We start from the raw sequence: 11,292 nt of genomic DNA, 5'->3' as shown, positions 1-11,292 counted from the left end.
GGATTGAGAAGATACCTGTCTCTGGGCTTCTCCCACCCCCACCCTCACCCTTGACCTTGGAGAGCAGGGGGAAGCTCTTGTCCTCCCCCCTGGGAGCTTGGAGCCAGAGGGCAGTAGGAGCAGGCAGAGAGGGGTCCTGAAAATGCCATAAGCCATAACACTCCAGGTGATAGAGCAGAGCAGTTAGCAGGGAGAAAGCCAGTTCAGAGAAGAGGCTACCCACACTCCATCCTTCAAGAGTCTTCCCAGCTTCTCAAATGTGGAGCAGGAGGAGCCTTGAATGGGACGCCATAAAACGTGGTGCAGAGCCCTTGTCCGGGGGCCATGGCCTGGCTGACCAACCTGGGCAAGCCTCTCAGCATCTCAACACCCGAGTGTGCCTGGGTGTAAAGCGACAGAGCTGGACTAAAAAGACCAAGGTCTGCTCCGGCACCGAGTCTCTAGGCATTGCGGGCTCCGTGACACGGGCGTGGCTCTAAGAAGAATGCAGACATATACACAAGCATATCCGCCTGTAAGTGGCAAAACCTCCAGCAGCCCTTGGGATGTGGGGGCTTACAGGAAGGGAGGGTCCCAGGGGAGCCAATGAGGGAGCTGATGGAGACAGATACAGAGGGAGACCCCAGGAGAACAGATATTTATGCCGCTTGCAGGTAGACCAGATCCCCGAGCAGCCTGCATCTTTATCCTCAGGTGTTTGGCATCACTTATGAGTAAAGCAGGGAGACCACAACCTGGAGATTTTGGTGGGAATGGTTATTGCCCCCCACCCCCACCTCCTGGGGACTCCTGAGGCTAAGGGGGCCCTCTGTGACATGACTAGGAACTAGTAAGAAAAGAGACACTCTGCACAAACCACAAGAGACACACTGACCTGATGGGGGCTTGTATCCTGGGGTCCATGATAGAATTCAGGGGGTCTGTGAACTTGAGGGAGGGAAAAAACAGCCTTATTTTCATTAACCTTAAATAAAACTTACCATTTCCTTTAATTATGAACATAGGTGACAAACCACAGAAATATTAGCAGCACCTGAAACTTCTGCACCAACAGAAAACACAGTGTTTTCATATCCTACTACAACTGTGGCAGGTATCTCAAATTATTATTTATGCTCATCACTACTTTGAAATTATGGTAGTTATTAGACCTGCAGCTAGATCTTGTTTTTTTAATGTATTAACGAAAGAGCCCATGAATTACCATACATTTGTTTTTCAAGCGACAAACTGCTACAGATTCGGTGTTTTTAAAAAAATATTTTGATAACCATGTTTCAATATAATTGCTTTTTTAAAATAATTCTATATGTTCTGTTCTTCCTCCTCCCACTCCCCACTCCGCATTCAAGAGCCCCTCTTTCCTTCCCTTCATCCCTTGGCAACACGAGGCATGTTGGAGAATCACTGATGATGGAGATTGACAACTCAGGCTGGAGGCTTGACACAGAGGAGGCCAGAACTTCAGGAGGAGGCAAAGATGTTAATGCGACCCAAGGACAGGAAGGAAAAGACGCAAGGCAGAAGCCTGGGGCTGAGCACACGACCCTGCTGGCTCCTTGCTGGCTGAGGTGGTGGCTAAGGAGAGGAGGAAGTGGGTGGACAGGTGGCTCAACTCGAGCCCACGGAGTCCTGGTTCCCACCACATACTGGATCCTGTAAGTGCTGGGCTACATCACAGGAACCAGAAGAAGGAAACAGAGTCCGAGCACACCTGGCCGTGGGAGGTGGGGTAGGCGTTGCCATGCCCTGACTCCAATTCACAGTGGTTGTTGGATTCCGCCAATATGGTGGCCAATTGCAGAGCGAGCCACTCATGGGACCAACAGAGCTCTTGGTGCTGACCCTCCTGCCTAATTCCTCCAAGATAAAGAACATGTTCCAGGAATAAACGTTCGTCCATTCGTTCAGCAAATATATTGAGAGTCTCCTGAGACTGTGATGCTGTACGGCCTTCTCTACCATGAGCTCAGGACAAAGCTGGGAGACACCCATTAGGCAATTAGTATGCCAATAACTAATGATGGTTAATTAATAAATAATAATGACTAATAATTGATGTTCACGGCAGTGAGTAACTCTGATACAGAACTGTACGTCCTGTGCCAAGCCCCGCTCTCAGTGGGCTCCCAGACTCCCCTCCTTAGGTGTTACTTGCTTCTGATTTTCCATTTTGCAGCAGACTGAAAATTCAAGATTAGATTCCCTGGACCTACAGCGATAACCACACCCCCTGGATTTTTGCGAACAGCTCTGATTTCAAGAACACTATTCCTTTGTGCCCATAAACCACTGAAACGCCAATATTTCAGGAACCGAACAATATCTCTGAGATTGCCACCTCCCAGGTACACTCACACACAGATCCGGCTGTGGGTCCTGATTTGGGGTTTGGAAAACGTATTGTTGGGGTATTAGACTGAGGGAGGAAGTGAAAGTGGATAATATATCCCATTTTCGCTGCCTCCTCCCAACCTCCCGTCTATCTCAGGCAGTGCTGTTGTGGGGAAGGAGAAGTCCTTCTGAAATTAGAGTTAAGCAGGACAGAATTAGGGGGGACAGCTTGCAGCATGAAGAGGTCAGATAATGCATTCTTGAGCCAAGTGGGGAGAGAGTGTTTCTTCCCTGCCGTTTGTATTTTTCTGTTTCCTTCCCCAGCACAGTCCCTCTTTAAGGACTCTTTGTCTACGCTGGAAGGGCCCAAGTCATGAGCAGATGGAGTAGTTGGACAAATTAAGTTTGGATGTAAAACTCTTTCTTCTTGGAAGGTGCAGGGTTCCCATGCCTTCACTGGGGTGGGCAGCGGTGTTTTGCCTTTGTTTTTCTAATAAAAACAAAAATTTCTTTACCAAGTCCTCTAGGAAACCACCCTCATTCACGGTCATGATTCGTAGAGATGGTGGCTCACAGCTGTCATTTAGCAAATGTGTATTGTGCGCCTGGCCCCCAGGACAGCGTTTTACATGGGTTACTTTATTTAACCCTGACAGCACAAGGAAGCCTGGACTATGCTTTTAATGAGAAACTGAGAATTGAAGGAGTAACCATCTCATTCAATGTCACACAGCCAGTGAGTCACAGAGCTCAGATTTGAATCTCAAAGCCTGACCCCAGCCCTCACTCTGAGACACCCCACTGTGCACTTAAGGGCAGGGCCACCCCCAAATTCAGTAACATTAGGCAGAAGGAAGCCTTCTGGATCAGAGAAACTCCTGGGCAGATTACAGAGAGCCATGAAGCCTGGCAAAGGTCAAATGGGGAGAGAAAGGAACCTGACACTTGTGTTTATCACACGTACGCTTGGTATTGTGCCAGAAGATTTACCCACTTTTCTTTAATTCTTAAGACGATGGCTGATGTTAGGTATAATGATTCCTATTTTGTAGATGAGAAAACTGAGGCTGTGCAATTACCTAAGATTCCAGTCAGTATAAGGAAGAACCAGCCTGCTGGCACTAATCCCCATATGCTGCTAGTCATTCCTTCATCAAACAAGCCACAAGGCTGGGGAAAGAGGGGAGGAGATTGGTAGAGTACGCATGGCAGAAACATAAAAAAATTAGGTTAAGAGTTGGCTCCAAATGCCTCCACCAGGAAGCCCACGAAGATTGGCATCTGCTTTGGTTTAATACCATCGGAGAGCCTTGAGCTTAGCAGATCCTTAACAAAAACACTTGTTGAGTGAAACTTGGGAAAAAGTGGTTGAATGAATACCCACCTATTCTAATACCACTTTAGAAAGCGCAGATGCTCCCTCTTGATTGGGGTCATCCCGCCCATCTCTTTGGCTCTGGTTCTGTCTTCGTCTCTTTCTGTCTGTCTGTGGTCCAGCACTCCCCATTTTCCTGTCTTCTCTCATTAAGAGCTCGAAGCAAAAGATGCTGCTCCAATTCTCCAGCTGCCTCCTCACTGCTGTTGAGCTTCAGAGCACAGTATTTAAATCCTGTTAAATAACCTGTTTTCATGGGCAATCACAGCCAGGTTAGTAAATTACCCACACGCTCACTCTTTAGGCAAAACCGACATCCCAGGTCCGCAGAAAATTGGCCATTGTCCTTCAATGGTAGAATTGAACAGAGCAAATGGTGGCACTTTAAAAGAAAGTTGTTCCCATTCAGACAAAAAGTTCAGCCTACTGCTCTGGAAATTTCCAGTTCACGGCCCATTTCTCTTCAGGTATAAAGGAGAAAATAAATACCCTTGCAAGGCAAGTGATTAATTTCAGCCAGCATGTTCAAGGCTCCTGCTGATGGCTGGCTCTCGAGCTCTTAATCGGTGGCCCTGGCCAGGTGGGGGGTCCCATCTCTGGGATTTCAAACTGGCAAATTCTCAGTTTCCACATGACTTTGAGGCACAGAAGGAATATACCTCATCTCATGCTCTGAAAAATGGAGAGGCTGCTAGGTGATTACTCATTTTTTTCCTGAATCTTGGTGGTTTTGACCCTGGCGTTTGTCACAATTGCCACCGCCACGACCACCTCTATACTGTTAATAGGCACCACTGTGTGCATGACTTTGCATTAAGGGGACTGCAGAGGGATGCTGGAAGGTGCATGGATGTGAACATACTGGTGGATTCAGTAGTATCCATTATTGTTTCTGAGGGTGGCTCAGAAGATGCCCAGATTGCCACGGCGCTAGCAGATGGTCCAGGTCTTAGGCCACTCATTTTTGTTATACCCAGTAGCCCCCAGAATTGGCACCATTACCCCCCACCATTTGCCTAGAAATCAATCATATCTTGTGATTTGGTCACCTGTTGCTGTGTAACCAATAATCCCAAACTTGGTGGCTTGAAACAATATCCATTTATTCAGTCTTGATTTTGCACATTGCCAGTTCAGGCTGAGCTCGGCTGGTCTAAAGTGGCCTCGGCCAGGTCAGATGGGATGGCCAGGGTCCCTCTCCAGGTTGTGTGTCACCTTCCACGGGCTTGTCCAGAGGTTCAGAGATTCAAAGGCAAGAGCAGAAGCTTCACAGCCTTCGATCCGAACACTGTCACTTCCACCCCATTCTATTGGCCAAAGCAAGACTCAAGGCCAGTTCAGGTTCAAAGGGTAGTGTCATAGGTTGAATACGGTTTCTCCAACATTCATGCACACCTGTACCTTCAGAATGTGACCTTATTTGGAAATAGGATTTTTTGCAGATGTGATTATGTTAAGGTTCTCCAGATAAGACCATTCTAGATTGGGGATGGGCGCTCCATCCAATGGTTGGGGTCCCTATTAGAAGAGGAAAAGACACACAGACAGAAGGAGACAGTGGGAAAAGACATCTGAAGTTGGAGACACAGATTCGAGTGATGCAACTACAAATCAAGGAACACTGAGGACTGACCTCCCAGAAGCCAGGAGAGAAGCACGAAATGGATGCTCCTCTACAACCTTCCAAGGAGTATGGCACTGCTGACATCTTGACTTTGGACTGCTGGTCTCCAGAACCATGAGAGAATAAATTCTGTTGCTCAAGCCACCCAGTTTATGGTAATTTCGTTCCCCAGCATGCACTGGGAAACCGGCGCGGGTGGGAGATAGACTCCCATCTCTTGATGGGAGAAGCTGTAAAGTCATGTTGCGAAGGGTGAGGATACAGGAAGATGGGAGAAATCTTGCACCTCGGCTTACCCGTCCTCACTCTGTTCCTGGCAGGTACCTCGAAACCGAGGAACAGCCACAGAACGCCAGACGCCAGACATTCACCGCACCAAGTGGTTCTGTTCTGCCCAGGCTCCAGAGGGAGTGCGTCTCTGTGAGCCGACGCTGTGACGGCTGCGGATGCCTCGTCACATCCAGCTCCAAGTCGCCTCTATCTCAGAAGGGCCCGAGGAAGGCAGACAGCCAGGAAACTGTGGTCGTTGGCATGCTGGATACAGCCCCGGGTCCCTGGAGTATCTTTGATGGCTCTGGTCCAAGGGGCTTGAGGTGACCAGACCAGACCCCCTCCCCACCCTCAGGTCCCTCTGTGCACAGGAAAGAGCACACCTTTGGATTTTCTCAGATATCATGCTGGAAAGGAGGTTTGGCAGAGGCTTGGTTTTATTCCACAGACACCTCAGAGAGAAGTTGCTGTCTGGGGAGTTCAGACTATAGTTCCTGTGGAACGAGCCCACATGTTTTCTAAAGACCCATCTGGCGTCCGTGCTTGGGCTGGTGCAGAGGGGGCCGGACCACTGAACGCTGCCCTTGAGATGCTCTGTCACCAAGGCTGCTGAGATGGACTGAGGTTACAGGCACCATCCAGCGCATCCTCCTGCAGGACCCGCCCGGGTCTTCCCTCCCTCCTAACAAGTTCCTGAAAAGTCGCTCTCAGTGCAGAAAGAGGCAAAGTCACCAGCTAAGACTGAAGAAGGGAAGGGAGTGGCAGGTTAGGGGAGAAATGTGGCATGAAGATGCCACGAGGGCCAGATCCCTTAAGGAGGGGAGGTCATCTGAGCCCAGAGTCACCTTCGTGATTTGTGTATTTTATTCAAGGTTGTTGAGATGAGAACAGGCTTGTGCATCTCAAAGAGGAGATTGTTCTTGAATCTGGAAACACTAAGGAAACAGCCCTCCCTCCGCCAGCTCAGAGTAGACTCTGTGGGGTGAAGCGAGGGGCAAAGGGGGCACCCCCAGGGCACAGAGTTTGAGGAGGCACCTACTCTCAGGGTTGTGCAAGGGAGGGGCGACCCCTGAGAGGGTGATGCCTCCTTAAATGCTGTGTCCTCTGCACCCAGTCCCAGCCTCCCCAGGCTGCTCACAGCCCCGAGTCCACGGGGACCTCTCCCCAGACAGCCGTGAGGAAATTGCATTGGCCATATGGGCTCTTGTTTTCCCCGTTGGGCCACTGATTCCTTTTGCAATCTGGAGGCTGCTGAGGACAAGGATGCAGTTTCTGTTTCCTCCAGATGTGTCAGCGTCCCTCAGGCCCAGGACGCTGAAATCGAGGGGCTCTGTCAGCTTCCCCAGAGGTCTGCACATTTTATAGCTCGGCTTCTCACCTACTCCGCTGTTGACGATTGAGGCTGGGTGATTCTCTGTGGTGGGGGTCTGTCCTGGGCACTGCGGGATGTTTAGCAGCGTCCCTGGCCTCCACCCACTAGATGGATGCAAGCGGCACCTCTTCCTCCAGGATGTCACATCCAAAAAGGTCTCCAGACATTTCCAGATGTCCCCTGGGGGAAGGCAGAACCATCCCAGGGTTTGCAGGCTCTAGCTTGGGGACACCTACTGGGCGAGAAGTGCTTCTGGATTAACATAGAAAATCCCTTCTGGTCCTGGTCCTGGTTCACTTGGCATCACTGTAATCAGGAAATCGCTGAGGAAGAAGACTGCATCCTCTAGATTAAGAGAAGACCCTAGCAGATTTCTGTAGACCCCTAGGAATATTCCAGAAGGTTGGGGAAGAGGTGTACAGGCAGCTCCCAGAGACTTGGACTCCCAGATGGGGCTGAGTACCATTTCTTTCTCCCCTCCTTGGCCTCTCAGCAGCCTTCCTCCTTGGTCTCCTGCATCCAGGAGCAGACAGGAAACCACCAGGCTTTGGGGGTCAGAAGACTCGGGATGAATTTCCACCCCCCAGCTGTGTGACCTTGAGCTAGTTTCCTAACCTCTCTGAGCCTGTTTCCCCATCTACAAAATAAGGCAAATAATACCTACGCGGGGGCAGGTGCGGGGATTCCAAGAACAAAGAAAACGTGTTTAAAGCCGCTGGCACAGGGCTCGGGGCTATAACAAGTTGTTTCTAACCAACTGTGGGCAAATCCCTGGCTCCCCGGAGCCCTTATTCATTTTCCTCCGGCCTCGGGAAAACGGCTGATTCACTGGGGCAAGGGAGGGTTGGGGTGGGGGCAGAGAGAGCTCGGAGAGAAGATGGTGGGGGAGGAGCAAAGAGTTTAGTAGAGGCGTGTCTGAAAAAAAAGGACCTTTCTGTGTTTCGCGAGCAGTTAAAAGCGGTATTTGGTCCCCCGTGGTACCGCAGTGAAAGAGCTGTCACAAAACCAGCTTCAAAGGTGGGCGCATCCCCCAGATGTTTGCTCCCGACCCTCAGCGGCTTCTAGCATTTAAATTCCCATTAAGGAGCTGCCGTGGCTGCAGGCAAGGCCGGGCCCGCTCTTCCCTTGAAAGACATCAAATCCTCTCCCAGAAATTTGATTTTAATTGTGATTGTTCTTACTCATCTTGAAATTCATTTGAGGCTGTAAATCCACTCATCCAGCCTCACTCTCTTAATTCTACAAGGATTAAAGTGGTAGAAAAAACAGTCATACTTCTGAGTCTAGATGAAGGAAGTGGGGTTTTGAATTTGGGCTTTGGCTTATGCCAGGGAGGGTCCTGGAAATCGATTGTTCAAATTTCCAGCTCTGCTTTAAAGCTCCCTTAGGGGCTCAGCTGGGATGGGCCCAGCCCTTTCTGACTCTAAAAGAAGTATAATTCTGCCCTTGAGGAGCTTAACAATCTAAAGTTTCTAAGATGGGGGCTCACGGATGGCCCAGTGGTAGAGCATGTGCCCAGCATGCACAAGGTCCTGGGTTCAATCCCCAGTGCCTCCATTAAACAAAAATAAATAAAGTTTCTAAGGAATGGGTACCGACCAATTCTTCAACTCTATATAGAGGAAAGCAGGAGAGACTCTTCCAGAGAGAGGCAAGATGGATGAAAGAAACTACAAATTTCAGAACTAGTACAATCCTGCCTGAAATGTCCTTTATTCACTCACATCTTTTCTTGCAAGAATGACTCCTCTTTATTCTTCAAAACACCGAGAAAGTGCCACCTCCCCTGGGAAGCCTTCCAGGAATACCCCCAAGGCTTGGCATTAATCTCCCCCTCTGTACTACATTTACTTATGGGGGCTTATGTCTGTCCTCTCTTCATTTATGAGTGCCTTAAAGACGGGGATTTTTGTCTCACTTGGACCTTTGGCCTTTATCTGGCAACTGAATTAGACTCTCGAGCCGTGTCATAGAGACGTAGACCTGGAGCAGCGGCTTCTGGAGGTCCCTGCCTCCTCTTGGAGGAGTCTCAGAATTGTTCTTCTGCCACAAGATGAATATGTTGGCCACTTAGTGAGGAAAGTGAAAGGATAATTTCCTGACCTTAATATGCAAACTGAGATTTTTCTCAGCGGCTAATGATCTAAGGGCTGCCCTGGCCTCCCCAGGCACAGGAGCGGGAGGGCTTTGTAGCTGCCAGGCTTTGTAAATGGCTTTAGACATTGCGATAGCCCAGGCTTCCATAATTAAATTTTACACGCTAATCTGTGAGGGATCGCTCTGAAGTTCTCCCTTTGGGCCCTGCAGGGTGAATTCAGTGAAGCCGCAATTAGGGCAGAGCCTCTGTGGAAAATGGAAATTGAACGGCTGCCACCTGCAGGTTGGGCGTGGTAAGTGGCTGGACGCTAATGAGAACGCCCTGCGGACCTTGAGGGGCAGGGTGGGAACACCCTGTTGTCCTCCTAGGGGGCGGTCACCCACTGGGCTGTCACTGGACCAGCCACCATATTTCCCAGACCATGTGCAGCTCTGCCATCGGGACTGTCACAGTTGGTTCAGGCTGATTTGATGACTCACTACACCCGAATATCAGAATGTGTAGGAGTCACTCAGGTGAGCCCTGTCACTCCAGGATCTGAAAATAGTGACTGTTAGACTCTGCTAAAGTGGGCTGTCCAAGGTACCCAGCATGATTAACTCAAGTCTACCTCTGCTTTTGTTCCTGAAACTCATATTGCTAGCACTTGCCTTGGTCCTACCCTCATCCTACAACACCCTTCTAGAAACTTAGGAGAGAGAAAGCCTCAGCCCCAGGACCAGGGACCTTGAAATCACTTTGGGGCTGTTCCTTAAGGAGACTGGGATGGGCTACGCCTTCCTTAAGAAGCACTTGTTTTGTAAGCTCTGCCAGGGACTGGGGAGAAAGAATTACCATTTGAGGAACCTCGAGCCAGCCCTTCTCAGAACTTCAGGTGTAGGTGACTGGAATCCTATTAGATGCAGATCCCAAACCAATAGTTCCTGGCGCAGTGAGGTTCTGCATCTCTAGCAAGCTCCTTGGTCATGTGCCATGCTTGAGAAGTAAGAGTTTACAAACACCATCAAATTCCACCCTCGCTGACACCCTGCATGGAGGGGATGGAGAGGAGACTTTCACAAGTACTGGTTATGTGCCCAGTAGGCACAACTCTGCCGGCTGATCCCTGGGCTTCAGAGAGCTGGTTCACATCCAGATGCCCGGAGTCTGGAAAGGGACTGGAGATCTGGACGTCAAGCAAAGCAGCTTGAATCTGACCCTAGGGAGACCCTGGTCACATGGATCTCTCTTGGGGAAGCCCTGCCCTACGTGTCCAGATTAAGAGAGATGAGTGTCTAGTGCAGCCACGTGGGCCAGAGTGACCTCAGAAACCCTGATCGTCAGAAAAGCAGAGCCTTGATTGAGTTTTTCATTATAAATGACATCGTGCAGCTGAGACACTCACTCTGTCCTCCAACACACTTGGACATCAACTCACATTTTCAGACAGAACAAAATGAATACAACCTTTTGGGTAGAGAGGAAGTAGGTTTTCTTAAGCATCATGCCTAGAGCAGACAAGATTTCTGGTCTGTGAAATCTCCTATATTTGGACATCATTATCACTCCCATCTTCGAGCTGAGAATATGCAAACTCAGCAAGGATAATGAATTTGTTCAAAGTTGTACATGTGGGATCCAAGAAGGACTGAAATCCCTCTAGCCCATGTCCTTTGCATTATGTCTTTTTGCCTCTGAAATACCACTGTATGGACTCACTGTAAACACTTTGACCCATGGGTCCAGACTGGTTAAATCTAGCCCCGGCAGAAGTGCACGGGACGGGCGATGGGAGCCCACGATAGCACGCGTTCATTCTTCCATCCACCAAATACTGCTACTGGGCACCACGTGGGCATTGGTGCCAAGATGACATTCGCAGGCCCTGCCTGCCCTCCCCCATGCCCCTCGCTGTCTGTGCCTGGTGTGAACTATGAACTCCCACATGGCACCAAGGACTTGCCCAAACACTGTGCTTAAGAGACTTGACCAGACTTCAGCCTGGTTTCCACCTGTGCAAACTGAGCAGGTGACTCCCACCCCTGTGTTGAGTTTCTGCTCAAGAAAATGGAATATGGCCAAAATTTATGTCCAAAATGGCCCTTTTCACTTCCCCGGAGCCTGCTTTCTTTCTCCCTTTAAAACTCTTCGTCATCTTTGTCTTCGCTGAAGTTGAACTCAGTTTCTACAGGAGAAGTTGTCTGAACAAAGGCTATCTTGCACCTTTAACAAGAGTCTCT

General features: G+C 49.5%; 1 long non-coding RNA gene across 1 annotated transcript; it reads left to right on the top strand.

The window, feature by feature from the left end:
- The first annotated feature begins 433 nt into the window (after positions 1–433).
- LOC140686350 (uncharacterized) lies at positions 434–1,516 on the top strand. Its single transcript, XR_012060097.1, has 3 exons — positions 434–514; positions 1,005–1,093; positions 1,353–1,516. It is a non-coding gene; the product is annotated as an uncharacterized lncRNA (long non-coding RNA).
- Positions 1,517–11,292: the final 9,776 nt, after the last annotated feature.

Source organism: Vicugna pacos, chromosome 16 (assembly GCF_048564905.1).
Source record: "Vicugna pacos chromosome 16, VicPac4, whole genome shotgun sequence".
Taxonomy (NCBI): Eukaryota; Metazoa; Chordata; class Mammalia; order Artiodactyla; family Camelidae; genus Vicugna; species Vicugna pacos.
The sequence above is the reverse complement of the archived record's forward strand: the minus strand, read 5'-3'. Positions and strand labels throughout refer to the sequence as shown.